The 22648-nt window shown below is 42.1% G+C and overlaps 1 protein-coding gene across 4 annotated transcripts in view; it reads left to right on the plus strand.

Annotated features, from left to right (window-relative positions):
* The first annotated feature begins 419 nt into the window (after window positions 1-419).
* The window catches only part of PKIB (cAMP-dependent protein kinase inhibitor beta), a 53730-nt gene continuing 31501 nt past the window's right edge, over window positions 420-22648 (plus strand). Inside the window, exon 1 of one of the 4 annotated variants that reach the window (XM_038130841.1) lies at window positions 420-818. The gene's annotated coding sequence lies outside the window, so the exon portion shown is untranslated. The other 3 variants (XM_038130837.1, XM_038130838.1, XM_038130842.1) reach the window with 3 other exon arrangements.

Consider the following 22648-nt stretch of genomic DNA (forward strand, 5'->3'; position numbering starts at 1 on the left):
TAGTTTGTAGTGTAAACACTGAAAAGAACAGGTAAGATACCCACCTTTGTTTGCATTTGTCCAGTTCTCAGAATATAAATGGAAAGTTTCTGAGCATAAATGGAAAATCTCTGTGCAAATTTTCTTTTCATTTGGCTCTGACTAGATATAGGGAAATAGCTGGATGAAGTCTCATATGTGTATGTGCATAGATAGATAGATAGATGGTAGTGTGATTTTCAAAACTGTTTAAAGTGTTTTTAAAATAGATAACCTATTGTCCTTTTGGTACAATTAAAAAAAAAAAAAAAGAAAAGAAAAACAACCAATAAATCTATGCTATGCTCGAAATGTCAGTAAATCTATGCTATGCTCGAAATGTCTAGATCTTTTAAAAATCTTTCAAAGCCAGTTTGGTTTCATGTGGTAGAATATGCCTGAACATGTTAATATTGTGTTTCCACTGAACACAGTCTTTAAGATACAGAACTTGCAGCACTCTTCACGGGGCACCATTTTGGGTGGAAAACGACAAAGACTGCTGGTTCCCGGCCAAGGCTGGGTTTTTCCAAACTCCTGCGTGAAGGCATGTCCCAGAGGCCAGCAGCCTTGGCAGAGGCGTGCAGCTGCACCACGGCCTCTCCCTGTGCGAGGTAACAAGGCTCGGAGCCAAAAAGGGTCACACATGGCTACATCCAGGTGCCAACTTTTTGTCACACGCTCGCTGCTTGCGTCGGGCAGGAGTGGGAGGATGTCCTGTGTCATTTTGCTGGTGCAGTTTGAGGGACTGCAGCCAAAAAGAGGAGAAAGAAAAGGGAGTAAAGTCAGCAAAGCTCCAGGTAAGAGCTGTTTTCCCTATTGCTGTTGGGCACCGGGACCTGCTCCTTCCCCCCACATCAGTTTGCAGCGGGACAGCTCTGTGCGCCGTGAGGGCCACGGGGGACAGGGACCCTCGGCAGGTGCGTCCCTCTGCGCTGGCTGTCGGGGAGGGGGTGTCCCAGCCCGGTCCCCTCTCCCGGCGGCAGCGGCAGCCTGAGCCAGGCGGCGCCCGGTGGTCGGGGCAATGGTGCCCCACGCCGGCCGCCTCCAGGCCTGGCAGCCGCGGGGCCCGGCCCCCCCGCTGCTCCCGCCGGGACGGGCTGCGGGGACGGGCGCGCCGGGGGGCGGGCACGGCATCCCGCCGCCTCCCGGCGCGGCACCCCGGCACCACATCCCGCGGCATCCCGCCGCCCCCGGGCACGGCCGCGGCTCCCGGCGCAGCGCGATCTGAGGGCAGGGACCTGCGGCGCCGGGTGAGGGCGGCGGCGGCGGGCGGGAAAGCCGGGGCCGGGCGCGGGGCGAGAGGCTCGGGCGGGGTCCCGCTCCTCCCGGGCTGCGGCTGCCGGGGCTGCGCCGGCCGCCCGGGCCGGCTGCCGGCCGGGAACATCCCGCAGGAGCGGTGGGGTCGCGGGAGGGACCGCCCGCCCTGCGCCCGCAAACCGGAGCGGTCCCGGCGACGCGGAGTGCCCAGGTACCGTGCGCGTCCCTCCCGGTTCTGGGCAGCCCCTCGGGCATCGAAGGGAACGAGGAGAAGTTTGGAGCAGAGGGCGGGCGAGGAGCGGTGAAGCTGCTGGGGAAGGTGATGTCCCGTGGCCGACCGCCGTGTCCCAGGCGTTCTTCGGGGTAGGTCTTGGGTGATCTGCCTGTGCCTCCCCGCCCTGGATGCTTCCGGACTGAGCAGGTTTAATGTTTCTTAGTGCCTGGTATTATTAACCTTTCGGGGAAGCGGCTAATCGGTGTCATACTTAGGCTGCCTCTCATCGGGAAGGAAACTGAAATGACTTTTTCTCCGGCAGAAAAGCAATCAGAAGTGCGCCAGGTGCGATTTTTAAGCACGTCTCCTTCCAGAAATTATGTTTATATGGTCAAATTAATCAGTGGTGACAACACGAAGGCTAGAGAGTAATTTGCTGCTTAGGTGTATTACAACACAAAGGTAACCGTTGTGCACGAAGTCCATAATTTAAGTTGCACGGGCATGATAATGAACAACTAACATGTAGTTTGTGTGTGCAAAATATATTCCTGGAAGACCAGTTAAAATACATCACCGACTTTCAGCTTTCTGTGTTTGTAAGGAATGTCCTTGTATTTAGATCACATGCAAGGCAGGAATTTTTTTTTTCTTTCTGATTGCCAGAGAATGTTGGCCTTAAGAGAATTGTTTCTTAATCCAGTTATAAATGATGCTTCTTAGCAGTTGTTGAAGTTATTTCTGGACTCTGCAGAGCAGGCAAGTGTTTTTAGCAAAGAGAGAAGTAAAAGAGTATTAAAAATTCCTGAAGCAATGGATAAAAATACTGTGTACGTTTGGGGGCATTGTGGTTAGGATTGGTTAATGTGGAAATACACAGGGCATATTGACTTACACAGTATAATTTCATCACCTTCTGTATCTAGGAAAAAAACCATTTCTTGATAAAAAATTTATCAAAACAGAGACCTTAAAACAGCTGAAGGAAAGACAATGATACTTTGTTTACCTTTTCTGACTGAAGAAGTCATGAAGATGAGAATGGTCTGAGTTATTGAGTTTTTTTGTTTCAACTTACAATATTCTCTTTGAAGTTTTGAACTTGAATATGCATGCCATGATGGTTTTGAAATATTACATTGTGGTTGATAGCACATGCTTACAAATTTAAGTAAGATATTTTGAAACTTAACTCTAAATACTCACATAACTTCTTAACTTCTAAAAGCACACACTTTAGTGTACTATTAGAGTGAAGGATTAGTTCTGTACCTTGGTGTTGTAATACATCCTGTTGGAACAGAGACCAGTCTCTTTTCTTTTTTTTCTTTTTTTCTTTTTCTGTTTTTTTTTTTTTTAATTAGATGTGTCATGACAGTTACAAATTAAGGCAAAACAGCATAACCCATCAGTATGCTATAAAAATATGCATGAACTTGAAATTCACGACAAATTTAAAAAATATTGATGTAAGTCCTGAAATGCAGGGAAGCTCAGTCAGGTCATATTGTTAATCTGTCTGAAAGATCAAAACTGTTCCCTGGTGTCCATTCACTGACTATCCTGTTAACAAGTAATGTTCTCTGTTAGTATACTGATGAGGGTTTTTAATGAGCTTTTCAGAATGTCACTGTTTACTTCAGTTTCTAAAACCTGGGGTGGACAGTCTGTGAGGAATCATTTGTATAGTTATCTCCACCAGCTCAAGTTCATATGTCCCCTGAACTGCTGCTGGCCTTTTTGGCTGTACTTTGTTGATTTCTCCTCCTGGTGAAGATGCCTCAGGACCACACTCAGTTCTCGGGGCGTGGCTTCCTCTTGACTGGCTTTGGGGGGAAAGTGAGGGAAATCGGTGTGTTCTCTCCACTTCTTGATGTCCAAAGAGCCTCCGTGCCTTGCAGCTTCTCCCTAGGGTGCACCTTGTTCTCTCAGTTTTGGGAGCAGTAGAACAGTTCAGGATTTTGGATTCATTTTTTGCACTCTGTGGCATCCAGACTGGCCACTCAGACCTGTGGGATCACCCCCACCACTGAAAGGAGAGAATTACAAAAATAAATCCAAGTGATCTTGTCTGGTAGAAGTATTTAGACCGTCAAACATCTGTGTTAGAATGGATTAAGATTCTGGCGTTTGCGTTTTTACAAGGGGATCATCCAGATTTTCATTGCAGCCTAAGAGTGGGGCTTAGCAGAAATCCTAGAAAGTCAGAAATGGTGATCTGTTTGTGAAAAGCTCCCAAATCTGGCTTTCCTCACGTGAAATAATGTCTTCTGTACTTGACTTAAACATTCTGGTTTTAGAAGTTTTTCCCATTTTAGATTTATGTTTGTTATTTCTTCCCTTCTGCCCTGACTATATTAATTTCAGCCTGGTTTCCTAAGGAGATGAAGCTGAAACAATAATAAAGCTATCTGACTGATAGCTCCCCTCATTGCCTTGGTGTATTTTGTTTACCCTTGGGGATTAATTTCTGCCAATATAAGCAGAAGAGCAGAGATTTCAAAGTGATGAAATTTTACAAACCTCAAGGCTTCTGGTGGCCAGGGAGATGAGAGAGATGCGGTTGATGCCCCCACTGAAGGAAGCACTGTAGCAAATACTCAACTTAAAATCAGAAAAATTGTGCAGGTGCTCCATAGGATGCTGAGCTTTATAGCTTTGCTGCTCAAGGCTTGGTGATTATATTTTTCAATTTCTTTTCTTCGTGGGAAAGCACAGTTGTGGAAGTTTTGACTGGGCCTTTTTTTCTCCATAGTCCTCTCAAAATAACCTCAATAGGTCTGAGATGTTTCTGATAATGAGCTATGAATACAAACACTGTCGTTCCTCAGCTTCATGAGCTGATGTGTTCCTTTCCTTGTCCATAATTTAATACTTCTTGATACAGGGTTGATAGCCAGTGGTGCAATAATTTTCTTTGTTTCCTTGACTCAATGCAAACACTCGATTACAGTGGTCACAATAAAATCTAGCTTCTTCCACAATCAGCTTCTCTCAATTGCTTACAAGTTTTTGATTAGACTTTAATTTGCTTCCTACTGCCACTGCTGTTTGTTCTGGTTAAGGTTACATCTGAACGTCCTCTTCTGCTTTTTCTGCACAGCGGGATGCTGTAACACTCTCCCCGTGTCATCAGAAGGATAATGGAGGAGAAATATGAAAAGGTGTTGTGAGTTTATCTAGCAAGACCTTTATGAATACATGTGCTTTTATTGACTTCTAAGTGATGGGTTTTGTTCTGATTATTTGTTTTGTTACACGACTGAGGAGCTGTGTTTATGGGTAATTTCTTGTCTTGCCAACATTAATAGCGTCACAATACTTGTGTGTCTTTTCTCTTTCATTATGTCCCTGTGAAATTACTGTGGGTAGGTTTTTTTGAGGTGGTTGGGTTTGGTTGATTTTTTTTTTAATTTTAATTTTTTTTTCTTTAGAAAGTTTTAATAGTGTATCAAGTGGATTTGATAGCTTTTTTCCTGTTGTAGAAATTGTATTAACTGGCCTTGCTCTCTGGGCATGAATGTACATATATAAATGAAATTCATTTAATAAAGTGCTCACTGGATAATGTTGATTTCTTTGAAAACATTTTCCTGCATTTACATTGCACAAAGCTCCCCTGTGCATCTTTTACAATCATTTATATACATTAAGGCCTTCATTCCCCACTAAAGACAGAGACTGCATCACCATGTTTGTATAGCGGTTCCATTTGACTTTATTCTTCTTTGATATTAGCAAGAGGAAGGATGAGGTGCGCAGTGATGTCTTTTCTTTCTGGGAACAAGCACGAATGCTTATGTGGGGTCTTGCCCCACCTCATCCTCTTGCACTTGGACGGAGCCAAACATACTTCCCTTCTGCAAGGACCTGGCCTCCTGGCAGCCCCACACAGCTCTCCCTGTGCTCCAGGTAGCTGCCACTCCGCAGCCTGGGCTCGGTGCCTCCTAGCTGGTGTCAGAGACAACTCCCACAGCAGTTTCTCACCAGTGGTTGCATCGCTCCCAGAAACGTGGGATGTAGTACGTAGGTGCTACCCAGTCTGCTTCACTTCAAATGCATCCAAGGGATGGATCTGAACACCCTGCCAGTGGAAGTGTTTAACTTCTGCTGTGGTGAAAGATTGGATAGGATGTGCAAACTTGTGCCCTTACCTTGGCAGGGCAGAGGTCAGTGACATCCTGCAGAGAGGGAGTGTGGCCTCTGCCTAGAGACCAGGCTGGGGTGGGCTGGCAGCAGGAGTCCTTCACATGGTTTAGCTGTGACTGAGGCAGAACGTCTGACTATAGCCAAAAAAACCACTGTCAGCAAAGGGAGGTGATGATTTTACCAGGGTCAGGTTTGCACTCTCCATGGGGAGACAGACCTTGATCAGCCTTGGGGTGTGGAGCTCTGACCAGGTGCACCCAGGCTGAAGCACTTCGACAGGAGGATTTAATCTAGCTTCCCAGAGCACAGAAAGCACTTAATATACACAGCAGAGGTTTTCTGCATGTCTTTGCTTTGGCGTGTGGCACACATCTTTCTGTGCTGAAACCAGAGGTAGGGCAGTTTCTGTGCTGGGTTGTGCTGCAAGGATGCAGCTCTGAATGAAAAATATTCCATTTTCTGTGTCCCTAGGTAGATCCCAGAAAAACAGTTGCAGATCAGGGAGCACTTGCTTTTTTCTTTTTGCTGCTTCTTCTTTTAATCTACAGATTAAGCAATATTTACTACATATATAATAATAGCAAAGCTGTCTTTGTTGTCTTTCCCCATCCTGTCCACATATTCCGTCCAACAGAGGAAGGTGAACTGGGTTTACAGTACACAGGGATGTTTATGCTCGCAGTACTGAACACCTGCTGCGGCAGAACAGAGGGAATAATTTATACTGCTTTCCAGCCCCCATGGGCAAATGGGTAGCCTTTTATTTTAGCCTTTTTCAATTACCTTTGCAACCAATTCACAACATTCTGTTGGAAATCCAGAAGTTTGTCCATAGGCTCCTGAGCAACCTGGAACTGTGATTAGTAATGCAGCTTTGGAGTTGAAATGCCCTTGGAAGATGTACAGCATTCAACACCACACAACTTGTTCTGTCTGTATAAAGTTCTGATCTTTGCTCAGGCTCAGAATGCATTTTAAGTTTTGTTTTGCCTATGTTGGAGTCTTGTGTCATTCGTATCTTTTAGCTGAGCACCTGACCCATCGATATTTTATGTCTTCTTCATTACAAGGTACCTTGGTCTTGGCTCAGACAGATGCAGAAGCATTGGCAGCTCTTAAATATTTCATACTAACTGATGAAAGTGCTCTGTGGTATTTCACTGAGTGATGACAAAGAGATTGTCATTGAGATGATTCTTTACCCTTCCTCTGACTCATCAAAAAAAGCTTTAGTTCCTTGGCAATACATGGTATGCTTTGCTCATAAGCAATTTCTATCTACGAAGGTGGATTTTATAGTCCTTAATTAAGGGAGTTTCCATTAAATAGTGTTGGTAAGATTTGTCCTGGAAGTATACCTTGGTATGTCTCTTCCATCTCTTGTGGATGAGGTTTGGCTGGGTAAGAGGACTAAAGGAAGCAGAAGATAGGAAGATGATGGGAAGATGATGTATAGAAATTCTGTCTCTGAGTGGACAAGCAGTTCTGAAAATATCGTTTGAGCTAGAATTTCCTCCATATTACCAAGTAGAAGGATATGGTTTGCCTGAATTATATGTATTTCTCGGGGCTTAGCCAGTTGTGAATAGCATTATTTGCTTTGGCAGATGACACAAAAAGTGTTAAGCAATCATATGGCACTTCATCTCGATTTAAGTCCACAACACAGTGGGAGTGCTGAAGGTTTTCTGCTGTTTGTATGAATAGAAATTTTGAGGACTGGCTTTATAAACTTCTTTGGGGAAAAAAAAAAAAAAGGAAAGCCACCCTGGAACTGAGGAGCAGGGCAGAGGTCTGCAATTGTTGCCATTTCTTCCAGCGGATGGATGGGATACTGCCACAGAGACAACCTGTGATGGGAAGAGACGCTGATTTAGCTGCAACCCTGCCTGTAGCAGAGCCGGGCTTGGACACAGGATTGTGGTTCCCTGGACACAGGGTGTCAGATGATGTTGTGGAGTGTGTCAGTGTAGTTCACGTTTCCTGTTTCCTGGCAAAACAGGATGCACTCTCCTCCAGGGAAGGAGCCATTTTCTAGAGGATCAAAAGCATGATGGTCATGGCTGGAGCAGTTGCCCCATGAGGAAAGGCTGAGGGATGGGCTGGCTCTGGAAGAAGATGGCTCTGGAGGTGCTGGCAGCAGCCCCTGTTACCACAGGGAGGGAGGAACAAGCCAGAGAGGTTCAGATGGTGCACAAGGAAAAGAATCCACGGAGGCAGAGGTGGCCCACAGCGGCTGTGCCAGCTCTGCTCTGGGGAGTTCCAGCCCCAAGGGAGCACAGCCGTGATCAGCCTCATCTGACCTTGGTGCTGGACCAGGGACTCTTGAGTCCTGTCCAAAGTTGTCCCATGACCCCGTCATTCCAAGCTCAAAGCTGAGCCTCTGAAAAGTTGCTGTGAAGCCTTTGTTAACCATCTATGCATGAAAAACATAACAGGGAAGAGGAATGTTATTTAACAGACTGAAAGAAGGCCGGTTGACAGTACCTTTAATAAGAAATAACAAATAGATGCTAACAACAGCATAGTGGTTTGCAGTCCCTGCCTTAAAATATCTTGCTGATACAGTCTGCCTTAGATATGGTTAAATTCAGTGTTGTAAAACACTGTAATTTCTAAGTGTACAACATGCGATCTATTTCAGGCTTCAAGTCCAATTAAGTCTGCTGCAGCCTTTGTTCACTTAAAAAAAGCTTTCTCCAAGGCACAATACAGTATAATAAAAATGCAGGGACTTCTGTAAACATGTTTTGCTAAAGCTTTAATGTGATAGTTATGTTCTGTGTTCAAAAATGAAACACTGAGCCTACTGCTTTCTTGGAAGTAGGCATCATGTGCAATGGTGTGACTTTAAAAGAAAGGTCCCTGAGTGGGGATGGGGTCTTCTAATGTGTCTCGCTTGTTTTTCTTCTTGGAAAGGTCAGGTGCTAGAAATTCTGTTGTTACCACCCTTCTGATATTTTCTCTAAATTTCTTCTCAGAAGGGCTGGATTGTAGTGAAACCTCTTGGCAACAAAGGCTCCAGAGAAGACAGCCATTGACTAATGTATTATTAAGACTGTGAGTTGCTTCTGTTTAACAAAAAAAATACTAAAGAACCACGCCAAAAAGTAAACTATAAGCAATTGCTTCTACAATAGATGGAGTTTCATTTAAGCAAACATCAAGCAAAAAGCTCCTCTCCATGTTGTCAAAGCTGTTTCATAAGCAGTGATTGAACATGTGTTCCCTGAGTAACATAAAAGAGTCGGCATTAAGAAGCCAGTGGTGCTTTCAACCACTTCCCCTCTCTTCCCCATCATTACTCAGAAACTGTCACTAAAAGTGCTTGTTGTTTACCTCAGAGAGCTTAAAAAAGCTTAAAAAGATGAGTGTGTGAGGGTTGGAGGAATATTTGTTTTCTTTCCCCTTGAACTTGCATTTGTTTGCTGGAAAAGCTAGAATTGTGAAAGGAATTAAATTGAATAAAAATAATTCTCAGCCAATTTCTAATGGAAGCAGCCTATCATTGATGTGATTGGAAGGTCTCCACTTGAACACAGAAGGTATTTATCCTAAGTCTTGATGCTTTTAGGAGAAAGCATCACTGAAAAAGCAATGCTGGCTTTTTCTGTTCTGAATTGGTAGTTTTATTATTTACAGTTTGAAGAGAGAGTACATGCTGTCCACACAGTTCCTTTTATCAATGAGTAACTCACTTTTATGTTCTTTCTCTCTTTCTGGATTCTCGTTAGTTACAGGTAGCTGAAAGTAAGACTCCAAAGTAAAACAGAATAAATTGGATGGTGTGGTGCTGGAACAGATTTCCCAAGAGACTCAATGTGTTCTATTCTAGCAAGTTTTTAAGCTAAAAAAAAAATTATTATGATACTAATATTATTATACTGATTCATTTTGCTTTACTGAGTATTAAAATAATTCCAAATGGAAACTTACTTGCTGTAGTCCCATTTAAGGAGATGCAATTTCTTGGGTTGAGTCAACTATAATAATTCACACATCTTAGCATGGAAATTGAATGTTGTTACAGAAACTTAGTTATCTGGAAGGGATGTAATGAGACATTCAGCTGTATATTCATTGTGTTAATTAAGTGACTGGTTAACGATCCAGCCATTGTAGAGAGGTAAATTTTGTCATATAAAGAGAGAATGAAGAGAGCTGGAGGCCTCTTTCATAGCAGTTGGTGGTCTACAGAACATAGAAGAAAGCTGAACAAATTTATCCAGCTGATCAATTTTGCACATCCACATGAAGTGATATCCGCCTCACGATTCTGACAACCAAAAAAGTCAATTAAAACTTCACACCTTAATGATTTTAAAAGTTACTTGTTCTTTAAATTTTTGCAAAACCTAGTACCTGAAGTTCTTTTGCTTAAAATCAAATAAATTCGCTGGAAGAATTGAAAGATGTGATTTAGAGATGCACCTTTTTTTTTTTTTTTTAATGAAGCTTTTTATGCTTAATGGCTTGATTAATCTTTACTATAAATATTAACTGTGCATTTTTCTAGGCATATATTTTGAGAGGGAATGGTTAATTTTTTATATCTGTGTCTTGGCCTCATTTCTCTACCTTTCCAGAATTTAGGAAAAAGCATGTAGGATTAGAGGTGAATCAAAGCAAATTTAAAGGAGGTCAATTTTAATTTGGATGTCTCACTACCTCCCCACTCTCAGCTCACCTCCCTCACTCTCACCACGTGCTCACTCTCACCTCTCCTCCCAGTGCTGTTGCATTTGATTAAAGCCATCAAAAAGCTGGGATTTCCAGCCCAGGCCTTTCTGTGTGGCTGCCTTTCAGTGTAGGGTTTAGTGCATTTGTTACTGCTCTATTCCTGGTTGAGAGCTGGAGAGCAGAGATAACAGCCGGCACCATCTCTGGGGCAAAGGATGTCTCCTGTAATTCCAGTCTCCTTGTTCAGACTTCCCAGCATCCATGTTCCATGGGGGAGGAGAAGCGAGGCTGACAGCCTGAGCTGCAATCTGACAGGAGTCACATTTGATGTATGGATGGCAGCGGGTCCCTTGGTTGGAGCTGTGGCAGGGGAGGCAGTCCAGCCTTCAGGCTTAGAAAAGCAGGAGCCCCTCGAAGGTGGAAGGTAATTACCATCTGAAGTTAAGCTGTTCCCAAAATGGGGATATTTGTTCAGATGTCTTACCAGGAGCTGGCAGGGGGATCTGGCTTCACTCCTCCTGTGCTAGTCTGAGTTGCTCCAGCAAGACAGCAGGTTCAGTCTATTTATACAACTGAACAAAAGAGTTGCAGGATGGGACCTCATTCTGGTTTTGGGGCAAAGGCCTGGACAGCAGAACACATAGAGACGTGCTTTTTGGTTGGAACATGTCTTTTTAAGGCTCCATCTCCCAAGAGAGAATGTAGCATCAGAAGCATGAGGATAGATGGCTCATCAGTAAATGGGATGTGATGAGGGGGAAGATGCTCAGCCTCAGGCAGCATGGGAACTAAAAACAGCTCAGTGGTGTTGTGAGATGTGTTTGCACAGTGCCAGCACAGCCACTGCTGAACTTGGGTGAGGTTGGAGATGTTCTGGAAATGTTCAGAGGAGCGAAATCTTCAGGGGGTAATAGCCCTGAGACTGAGGATAGAATGTTATGGCTTGTTCTTGTCTGGTATCAGTACGGAAGTTTTAAAAATTGTTAAGAAAATAAGCCCATGGAGTGTATAAAAGGCTCATAAGCTTATTTTGGGTGAGGAAAAGACACGATGCTGTTCTCCTTTTTACATCTCTTCAGAAAGTATCTTGGCACGTTTTCTGTAGATTTGTGTCTCTGAATTTAGAGGGGGAGGATGAGGAGGAAGGGAAGCTGAGGTGAGAAGGAAGGAAAGCTGAGAAGAGAGCACTGCTGGGATATGACAGAGTTTAGCACCAGTTTGTTTGCAAGTTGAAGAGGCAGAGGACCTGCAGTGATGTGATATATTGTTAATTATGTTTCAGTGTAGCTCTGGAGTTGTAGATCCTAGGAGAAATGCCACTCTGAACAAATATGGCATAGAGAATTTGTTGGTGAACTGTAACATCTGAAATGATACTTCTCTAGAGAAAAATAGAGCTTAACTGTGCTAAACATTCAACAAACACTTATTGCAACTCCAATATGAATGTTTAAACTGTGAACAAAATACCAGGAAACACTGACTAATAATTCTGTGGCATCTGCTTTCTGGAGAAAATTGTGCCCTCATTTTCTAAATTAGAGGAACAAAAATAACAGTTAATTTATTTTTTTTTCCCTCAGGTCATGCTGCAGTTGGTAATAAGTCACTGGTGAACAGCTCATGAACTGTCTGTGCTTCTTGTCTTGGGTGTTGAGTTTACAGGATGTTTACTTGGAGGCAGCCACCAGTGGGAGAGAGGGGCAGAGCTGAGGTGACAGAGCAGCGAGAGCTCAGGGAACATGGCCTGTGGCACATGCAGAGGGCTTGAGGACCCCTGTCTGTTGCACTTCGACAATGGGCATCAATGTTACTGAGCAGAAGAGTGAGATTAAAGGTCAGGATGGTTTTGTTTTGTAACCAAAATGGGCAGGATGTCTGTTGAGGAGAATGGTGGCTGACTAAATGAATGTACTTTGGCAAGAGCAGTTGCACCCAGGTGTGATCTTATCTTTTGGGGGCTGTGGCACAGTATTCCAATGCAGGTTACTTTTCTTCATCAAGGTAGAGGACACTTTGAATACCATTTTTAATCTTGGGTAGCTGCATCCTCCATTAAAAAATGCATGGATGCTATAAAAATACCAAGGCTAGAATATTTCCTTTGGTCATAAATTTCCCATAGGAAAACTGCTCCATATTGAGCAATTTAATGCAGGGGTTGGTACTGATGCTTGGGTTTAGTAGCATTTATTAAAGTATCTTCATTATTCTGAAGAATAAAATTGTTTCAGTGATTTTGCATGATTTTGCACTGCATAAGCAGCACAGTTGTGGTGTGGTAAAGATTGTCTTATTTTTGTCTCCACAATTCAGGAAGAAATGGGATGTTACAGTGTACTGCTGAAACTGTATATCCAGAAAAGATACTGGTAATCAAACACAAATATCTGTAGGAAAGGTCATCTTAGTTATCAGATGCATATGCCCTTTTCCAATCCACCAGCTTGCTGTTTTAATGGCTCTGGGGTGGCACAGATTTGTGACTAATCCTTGCTTTGAATCAGCAGTGCCTACTGAGATAATGCAGGAATTGTTCAGAGCTTTAGAGGGATGGATGGTTCAAAATAAAAAAAAAACAAACCAAGAAACAAAAAAGCCAAACAGATCACAGGAGCTTTTCTATTACACTACCAAATTGATTATTTCTAATTCAGAAATTCATTTACACAATTCTTATTTTTCATAACTTGATCTTGAAGAAGCATTTTTACCATGTAACCTTGATTTTTTTCTGTTTTGTTTTTTTTTTCCCTGGGACTAAATGGTGAGGGCAGATATCCAGTTAATCCAGAATGAGCTTCAACAAAGCCTAGATGTGTGAGTTCACAGTACCTCCAGGCAGCATAGCAAGTGCCACCTTATTCAAGGATATAAGCACCACTGCTTTGGCCTCACACCTCCACCTCGGCTTGGTGGATTTGTGGCTATTTGTGGCCACAATTTCTGCTCATCTTCAGCCTTTTCTTCAGCCTGATGATGGGCCACATCTTGCTGTCAGAGTTGTTTTGTGCCACAGTCTAGGCTGTGGCACCTGAAAGATCCCCTCCACCATGTGGTTTGGTGACGTGGATGGTTGTGGGGCATCCTGCATTGGCAGTGTTCTTCTGTGGCTGGAGGCCATCCTTCCTTTGGGGATCTTTGAGGTATGAGCAGCTTTTCTTATGAATCTCCTGTTTGTCCCTGCTAAAATGGTAAAACATTGCCTTCTAAGTTGTGAGATGAAGCCTTCAAAGCACAGAATAGACAACTGTGTCACCAGGGAGGCATCTTGAAAGACTGAGCTGTTCGTGTCCTCTAGTGAGGCAAATGAGTGATGTGCCCTGGATTTAGCTGTACCTACCATGTGATAATAGAAATTCATTGTGAAATGTTTATGATCCCAGAAACATGTACTGACATGCTGCACAAAGCAAGGGTTCAGACACTGGCAATGTTTTTTCACTCAATTTGTTTTTTCCTACAGCTCCTGACTCCAGGTCCATTCAACTATTTTGGGTCACTTTGTTAGCAGTCTGCAACCACCCCCTACTAAATACAGCTGTCCTGGATATGTAGATTCAGCACATTTTCTTGTTACGTGAAATCTCAGAAAGGCTACTAGTGAATCCTGACTTTGATTTTTCTTTCTATAGTCGTTTACAATTTCAGATAAAATTGTCACTTGCACTAGTAAAGGACTTAGTGTGTACCTTCAGCTCACTCTTTTTTGACTAGGTTATTTTATCTGTGTCAGTTTGCAATATCTGATGCCCATTTTTCAGCCTTCATTTCTGTAGCTGAAAGATCAAAATTTCAGGAGAGTAGATTATTTGTAGAAGTTGCTTCCTTTTACTTCATGTAGATATAATAATCATGTAAATATCAAGTACTTTGACAATCAGCTCCCACATGTGATCAAAGCACATATCTCTGAAGAGACAAGTATTGTCTCTTTAGAGATATGCCTGCTCATGAAACTCAGTGACCATGAAAACAGAGAGGATGCTGTAGGATTGGTTAACTGGTAGATCCTAGGAGCATGTGGTAGGAAGAGGGTTAGGCACAAACCCCTGACTGGTCATTTGGGGCAGAGTAGCTTTTGTGCTAATAGACATGATAGTTCTGCTAAATACCTGGTGTCTCCTTGCCTTTTTGCTGGCCTGAGGATTCTCTGGAGAAGCAAAACATTACTAAGGACAAATAGAAAAAACTCAGAGTGCTGTATGATAATTTGACTGCAGAGCCTAGACATCGTTCAGTGGGAATGAACGTGCTTGAATTGCTATGCACGAATATTTTTATTATATTGAATAAAACTCTGAAAGGAACTTGGCTGAATACAGGCAGTATTAAGGCCCTATGCCATGTGTCTCTTCCTTTCTGTGAGATGTATCCTGCCCTATTTCTGTTTTATGCATTTGTTTGGAAACAGTGCATCCTCAGAAGAACTGTTTAACAGCTCTTGGAAGAACAGTTTCCTGCCTCACAGGGTATTTTTAGCCAGCTTAGACCCACAACTCCTCAAGAACTGAGGAATAGACCACCCAGGACTGGGAGGATAGAGTTTTGTGTTGGCACCTCTCTGCCTTGTGGAAGTTGAAGGTAAATTAGGATGAATTTGGCTTCTTAAATGTATCAGAACATCTCTTACAAATCATGCCTGGCTACAGTAGCCTCTCAGAGGGATCTCTGCAGCACAGTGGTATGCTGGCCCTGCTTTTTTTTTAGATGTCCTCCATACCAAGGGCAAATAAAAAAATCTATAGGTCTGCCTGCCTGTCGCTGTAAAGCTGCATGGTTAATTGATGTGTGGCCTGACCATATGCTTATATAGACCATTGACATGTGAACTGTGTTCAGAATAAGCATTCATCCTTTTCCTCAGCATAGGTGAAGGGAAGAATTCAGTCCTGGAATGAACAGAGGGAATGTTGCTGCTGTGCGTACCTGACAGAGATGAACTAGGAAAAATACCTGGTGAATTAATATCAGAATTATGTTCACTCACAGGCTGCTAAAAGCTGCACAGGTAGTCTCCCACCATTTGAGTCGTATACATACACAGCAGAGAGAAGAGCAAGAACACCACCGCACTGCCTGAGGTTTGGTGTCACGGCACACTGAGTCTGCAGGTGACCTTCAGTTCTCATCCACGTGATACCCCACATGCCAAGGCTTTCTTCCATTGTTTCATTTCAGGTTTGATCTCTGTGACACCAGAAGTGGAATATCACGTGGTCAGTCGCAGCCTGTGAGGTCAAAAGAAGCATTAGCAAATGCAGTTACGGGGCCTGCCTGATGGATACCCTTGTGCTGACAGACACAGGTGTTCTCGTGTAGGACACTGCATGGGGGCAAGGCAGCAGAAGGTGCAGTAACAGTGTGACATGAAATTAGAGAGGGTAGCAGTGTTTGAAGACACTTCTCTGGAGGCTTTTCATCCAGGCTTCAGGCTAATTGTTCTGCCATTTATATCAGTTATCTGATATCAGCATCTTACTGTTGTTATTTGCTACATGCAGGTATAAATACCATGTTTTCATGACATGTAAAATTGCATTCCCCTACTGATAGCAGCAAGGAATCTTGCAGGGAGGATTGCAAAGCACTTGTAAAAATCCCATTTATTGAATGAAGCCATAATTGCGTATGCAGAGGGTTTTATGATTCCTGCTTTTCTTCTCTGCTCTTTGCAGAGATGCTGTTGTTCCACGGAGTGCTAGGGAAGCTCTTGGGCTGCAGCTGTGTCTGGCCTGCACAATACAAGAATAAAGACTGAAGAAACTCCTTTTCCACTTCTGCTGTCCCTCTGCATCTTTTTAGGGATCAGATATGATTCATTGTCTTCCCTGAGACTGCCTTCCCCTCACCTTCAAATGCCATTCAGCCCTCAGAGAACCCCCATGTGTGAGCAGATTGCTTTAGTTAAACATTGGCAAGTGACCACATCCTGCAGCTGGGGTCTGTCTGGGCTTCTGATCTCTTTTCCTTCTTGTAATAGGTTTTAAAGAAGGATTTAGTTTTGGAACTGCTGACTTCAGCTCTCACATCTATGCTGATGGCATTATTAATGGTAGAGGCATCACATAAATTGTCATCTCCTGCTCTTGACTGCCCAATGTCAGAGATGTCACTGGAGATGTCTCTGTAGACAGGAAAGCAGGTGTTCATTCTTTGGGACATTTGACTTTTAAATTTCCTCATCATCACCTTGCTTTTAAGGGCACTGTTAAAGGGTTTGGTTACTTGTGTTGATGCCCTTTCAGAAGGGCAGCACTGCAGGGCTGCCTCTGCAGCCACCAGCCCAGAGTTGCTGGGTTTATGGGATTATCAGTATGAAAAAAACTATGTATTCTTTAACTCTTTGTGCACTGTGAAACTTTCCATTTTACTATTCAAGCAGAGTTTAGCCCAAGTGAAGGGGTAACACAATTTCAATAGGAAGATAAAATTGATAATCTCAGATTCTTTTCTGATTGAGCTCTTTCAGTCTTTAGAGTGCTTTTTCATTGTCTAATGCTTCTTTGAAGTAAAAAAATTAAACTGAATGAACTGAATAAGAATCCTTTCCCATTTTCATCAGAAAGCTGATGGCTTATTAGCACAAAATACCCTTATAATTTTCCACTTCCAAATTCTGCTTTTTACCTCTTGAAAATCAGCAGACACAGTAGACTTCTTGCCATAGGAGAGAGTAGTCCTTCCTCTCTGCAGGAGATTGTTGTGCAGCTAGTTGGAGGTTATCTCACACACCAGCTTCTGGAGGTTGAAATCAAAACTGAAAATATTTTTTGTAGTCTTCTTTTTGTTAGAAACTTGATGTTCTGCCTTGTCCCAGAAAGGAATACATTTTCTTAAACCAATGTTTGTAAATGACTTGAGTAATGAGTACCAATGAGTAAATTGTTTGAACTTCTTTTTGGTATGGAAAGGAAGTTTTGCTTAGAAATGACATAGTGGGGGTTTCTTTTGGGGAATTTGTTTTTGTTTCTATACTTTTGTCCAGAGCAGTTGGCAACAGTTGAGCTGGTTCTTATCAAATGGATATTTAGTGTGTAGTGTCTTGCTGCTGAGAGCGGTCAAAAATAAGGGAAGATATTATGAACACATGAAGGTGCTTTCTGCTGCATAGTCTCTGTGCTCAGCAGCTCATGGGTTATTTGAGTAAGACGTAATATTTTTCTGTTTAATAGCTTTTGATAGATTTTTCTTCCTTCAGGTTTTTCATTACCTCCTCAACATTATCGATTACCTCCTGAGCCTCCCACTCAGCTTGAGTGAACGCGGTTTTCAAATTCAGGGTAGATTTGCCATAGACATCCAGAAATTGCTCACTGAAGCCACTTTCCTGACATCAAGCAGGTTCTGTCTTGGAAACAATTGATATTTGTCGCCTCTTAATTCCATGAATATTTGAAATACTAAGATTATGTGTAACAGAAAGCAAACCATAAATCTGTGGAGGTGCATGAATTTGCAGAGTTGGTTTCTGACAGACATCTGGCCAAGCGACAGGACATCTGGAATGATGGCACAATCCTCCCAAAGCCAAGCCTCACTGCTGCCATATTTCACCTCTCTTTTGCATGTTATTGTTGTCTCATCATCACCCTCTGCAAGCTGGTGGGATTCTCTCCTTGTCCCTACCACAGCTGTTGCCATTGTTTTCTTGTCCACTTCAGGTATGTAGAGATGTTGCCAGTGCATTGCAGGCTGAGGAGTGCTTTTGAAGGCAAAAGCATTGCTCTTGTGCCTCTCAAGCACACACATAGATAGTGTGACGTGAGAAGTGGTGTATGTGCAGTGAACACCCCTCAGATGACCTGTCTATTGAATATGCCAATGGTTTACATTGAGATGTCCCACAAGAAAAGAATGAAATTTACAGGAATTATTTACAACTCTGGAGAAAAGAAGAAAAGAAGAAACAGGAACTCTGCTCTGTTGAGGAGAACAGAGTTACTCGTTGTATTTGAAGATCTGAAGAAAATGTATGTTAACAAAACATCTGAATTTGTGTAATTAATATTTAAAGCCTAATTACAGCAGATTATTTTTGCACTCTATCATTTAACTTAAATTCTTATAGATTCCACGAGAAGTGCAAGATACTCAGCAGTTCTGCAAATAGGTAATTCAGTATGTACTCACAGCCAGGACTGTTAAGGAAATATTGCTTAATTAAGCCTCATTAATACAGACAGTTCTGTTTTTTAAAAAAAAAATAAATTCCTGCTGCTCCAAACAATCTCCATTTATTGTTCATTCCTGAATGTTTAGAACAGATTTAGACTTTTAAATGCTTATCAATAAATATTAATAACACTGTGTATGGAAAGTTTTGGGGTTTTTTCCCTGCATTGGTAAAATTTCTTCAGAAAGTAGGAGGATGTCCTTATGCAGGTTGCTGGTAGAGGAAAGAGCTGCAATTGCAGGCAAATTTGGCTTAAGCATAAGATAATCTACCAAGTAGCTACATAGTTTTTTTAACCTTGATAAAAGAACTTGTAAAATGTATTTTTTTTACATATTTCACTGCCTATGCCAGAAGTTGTTTAGCTTAATAGTTGCAACAATGGGTTCAGAAATTGAATTGACCTCCGGTATCTGTTCAGATGTAGAGCCCACCTCTCTCTGTGTATGGGAGTAGCAAAAATGTGCAAATTGATAAGCTCCATCCATTTTTGAAAGATAAACTCCTCAAATATGGGTTTACAACATGGAAATCATGCCTGCCAATATCCTTCATGTTCAGCTGAGGCTGTGTGAGGAGTATTAAGTAATTGTGCAACCTCTCAGGCTTCAAAGATGCTTCACGGAAGGCAGAATTACTTGCTGCTAGTCCAAACCTGTACAAAGTCCCCCTCTTTGACCCCTGTCCTGCATTTGAGATCCTGGAAATGTTCCGACTGACATAAGTGTGAATTGGATAAAGTATTCAATCCACCTTAACATCAAACCTTTATTTCTTCAACATAGACACCTTTATTTTTACTTCAGAGCCTCCAGAGACTGGGCACCACGCTGAAGTGGGGAAACAGTGCTCCAGATCAATACAATTACACAGTGCACAATCTGAATTGGTACCATATTTGTGTATTTCAGAAGAAAGAGCAAGTTTACCTTTTACAGCCTATAAGATGCTGTAATTGCAGTAGTGGAAAGAGGAAGCATGAAGAAGAGTTTGTGTGTAAGGTGAAGTTTGGTCCCTCCCCTGCAGTGGAGCTGAGATCAGCCAGCAATCTTGTGCCTCTCAACAACGGGTATACAATGTGCCTCTTAATAGAGGTCAGCACTTAGGAGGCTGTTCCTAACACAGATGGAAACTCAAATGAAGGCAGAATGAGGCAACAGTTACCATGAATTCTCTCTTAGGAGACTGTCACAGATGAGTGGTTCAGGTCACTTAAGGAATCACTGACAAAGGTAACAGCAGCAGCAGGTTTAATCTGAATTTGGGAAGGTGCATCTTGACAAAATTCAGTGGCAAGGTTCATTCTATGACTGGCTACACAGACAAAGCATACAGAGCAAACTTGGATTAGAACCAAATTTTAGATGATTTTTGTGGAGAACAAGGATGAAAAGTGATAAAGATCTAAAAGGTAAGGGAGATGATCCCAATGAGCCATGGGTTTCTAAGAGAACCCCCTTGCTTTCTAAATTCCTATTGAAGTGTTGGTGCAGCTGAATCCAGTCATAGTCCCTGGCCTGGTCAATGGTTTATGTCTAAAGGATTTCATAGGGAAGTACAAGGAGTAGGTTGTCTGTCTCCAAATGTTTTTGAGCCTTTTAAGCAATTTCAGGCCATGCTGCCAGCAGCAAGGAGGCGAATTTGTGCCTTTCTTCCACACTGCTTCAGAGGGATGTTGTTTTTGATGTTTTCGAGTGAAAATTCAATAAAGCACATTAACCTCATTAATCACAGTGTGAAGAAAAACCCTGTCAGAGAATCCAGGCTTTATCTTTGCCTTTTGCTTTTTGAGACACTGAAAGCAGGAGAAAAAAAGACATCAGATGTATCTGAGGGATAGTAGTGAGACTCAGAAATTTTAACTGGACTGGGCAAAAAACCCTTTACCATAGGTGCCAGGAATGGAAGTCTGAATCTGAAACTTGAAAGGTAGACTATCTGACTTGTTTTGCTGGAAAGGTCTGCTGTTATGATCCTGTTATCTCTTTATGGACCAAATTTTTATCAAGTTGTTTTTTCGCTATCTTACGCAAGTGCAAAAGGAAAATATATCATTAAATCTAGTGGGTTTGTGTTTATTGCACAGCATCAAGCGATAAAAAAAGACTCCCAGTGTAGATGCGCCTACACAAAGATGTATTCATAAGGGAGCACTAAGAATGAAGACCAGCCTAAAAGGCAGATGCCGTGTCTACTATCTGGAATTTGGTATTTGAAGTTCATACACATAAGGATAGTAGCAGCCTTATCAGAAAGCATCAGTTTAGCATATATTTCAAAACTTGCAGTACTGACAGCTCCTACAGCACTGATGAGTTGGCTGCATAGAGGTGAAAGGTTTCTGATCTTCCTGTCAGCAAAAGCATATGTAGACATGATGGAGATGGTAATGAAAATATTCATGGCAGTTTTGACCCTCACTGATATTTTTTTTGTGCTGACCCTTCATTTATAAATGGATATGGGAAACAAATGAATCATCATTTTGTGGTGTCAAGTATAAGGTTCAGCTTCCTGGCAGAAGTGCAGGCAGTAGTTAATTAGTTATTTACGACAGTGCTCTTCCAGAGCGAGGATAGACTGCATTTGTGTGTTTCACTGTGTGGATTGTGTTGTTGTCTTTAAACCATGGATTTGGGAAGGGCAGGTTTTGAGTACTGTTTCACAGGCTGATAAAGCAGAGGAAGCCATAAGAGCTTTTTCAAATCCTGCAACAACTCTCTTGCAGTTGCCTGATATATTCCCTTGCCACTTGCCTTTGCAAAAGGTATTGGGCATAGTTGAAGTATGGTTTCTGATCCCAGCCAAAATCAATGGAATCAATGGATCTCTTCTGTCATTGATTATGTGCAGATTGAAAATCATAATCAGGCCCTGCCACAGATTAAAACCCAATATACTGTTATGGACATCTTAATTTTGGTTTTGGAGCTTTATATATCTATTGTTGGAGTCTGTTGCCCTGTTGAGCAGTAATGCCATTTACTGTGAGACATGTCAGAACCACACTGAATAAATGCAACTTCCACACTATGAAACCAGATTTAAAGCTGGACTTCCTTATATGTAACCAGACTGCATGACAGCTAGTGCTGACTTGTAGAACATCACAGACAGTACAAATACCTGGTACAGCTGCTGGGAGTTATTTGTATAACATATTGAGGGCTGAGAACAACTGCCACAAATTTTACATATCATCAATTCCCTTTATTTTTCTAGCTTCAAAGCAACATGCCTCGTTTTTCTCCTGAAACACACCTGTAGGTAGAGGCCAATATTATACTAAAATGGGAGACAACTGGATTTTTTTACTTACCTGAGCTAAACAAGTACAATTTGACATTTCAGTTGGATACATGCAAAGTGACATATATATATATATATATATATATATATATATATATATATATATATATATATCATAAACACCCAGTTACTGCACTTTCTTTCTCAGAAAAATACTGATAGCACGCTTCTTGAACAGTAATAGTCACATCTTTTTTTCTAAGTGGCCATCTGATGAGTTAAGCAGTTAGTTCTGGATATAACCAGAACCCTGGAAATAAGTTTTGGAAGCATTTTCCTAATCCGCTTTTGTGTGCAGTGTAGACATGAGCTCAAACCACCTGTGGCATCAGTTCCTGTGCACATAATCTGTTGTGGTTGCTCAGCAGTGAGGAGGGCATGGCAGAGGGGGGCCTGTTCCAGTGACTTTAGTGAGTTTATGAAAGCATGTCTCGTTACCTCCTTGGACTCATGCGGTTTTTCCACGCGTCTCCAGGATGCTGAAAGAGTTTCTGTGCAGATTTGTTTTCAGTTCTACAGCAGTTGGATATCCAACTTTTGTCAGTCAATGGTATTTGCAGATTCAGTGGCTCTCCTGTTCTGAAATCTTACTCAGTAAAGGAGAGGCACTATCAGAACGGATGATTATAGCTCTGAATTACTTGAAAAAGTGAATGTAGAGGAAATGGAAGATGACAAAGATGGAGGCTAAAAAAAAAAAGTATTTTTCAAAGGAAAGAAGCAGACTCTCAAATAATGAAAGTAGCAGTAACGTGAGATAGAATTAAATGGGAAATAACAAGACTATGTTGGAAATACTGCTGAGGCTGTTGAACTTTGTGCATGAGGTATTTTCTGTGATT

The sequence above is a fragment of the Motacilla alba genome, chromosome 3 (assembly GCF_015832195.1).
Source record: "Motacilla alba alba isolate MOTALB_02 chromosome 3, Motacilla_alba_V1.0_pri, whole genome shotgun sequence".
NCBI lineage: Eukaryota > Metazoa > Chordata > Aves > Passeriformes > Motacillidae > Motacilla > Motacilla alba.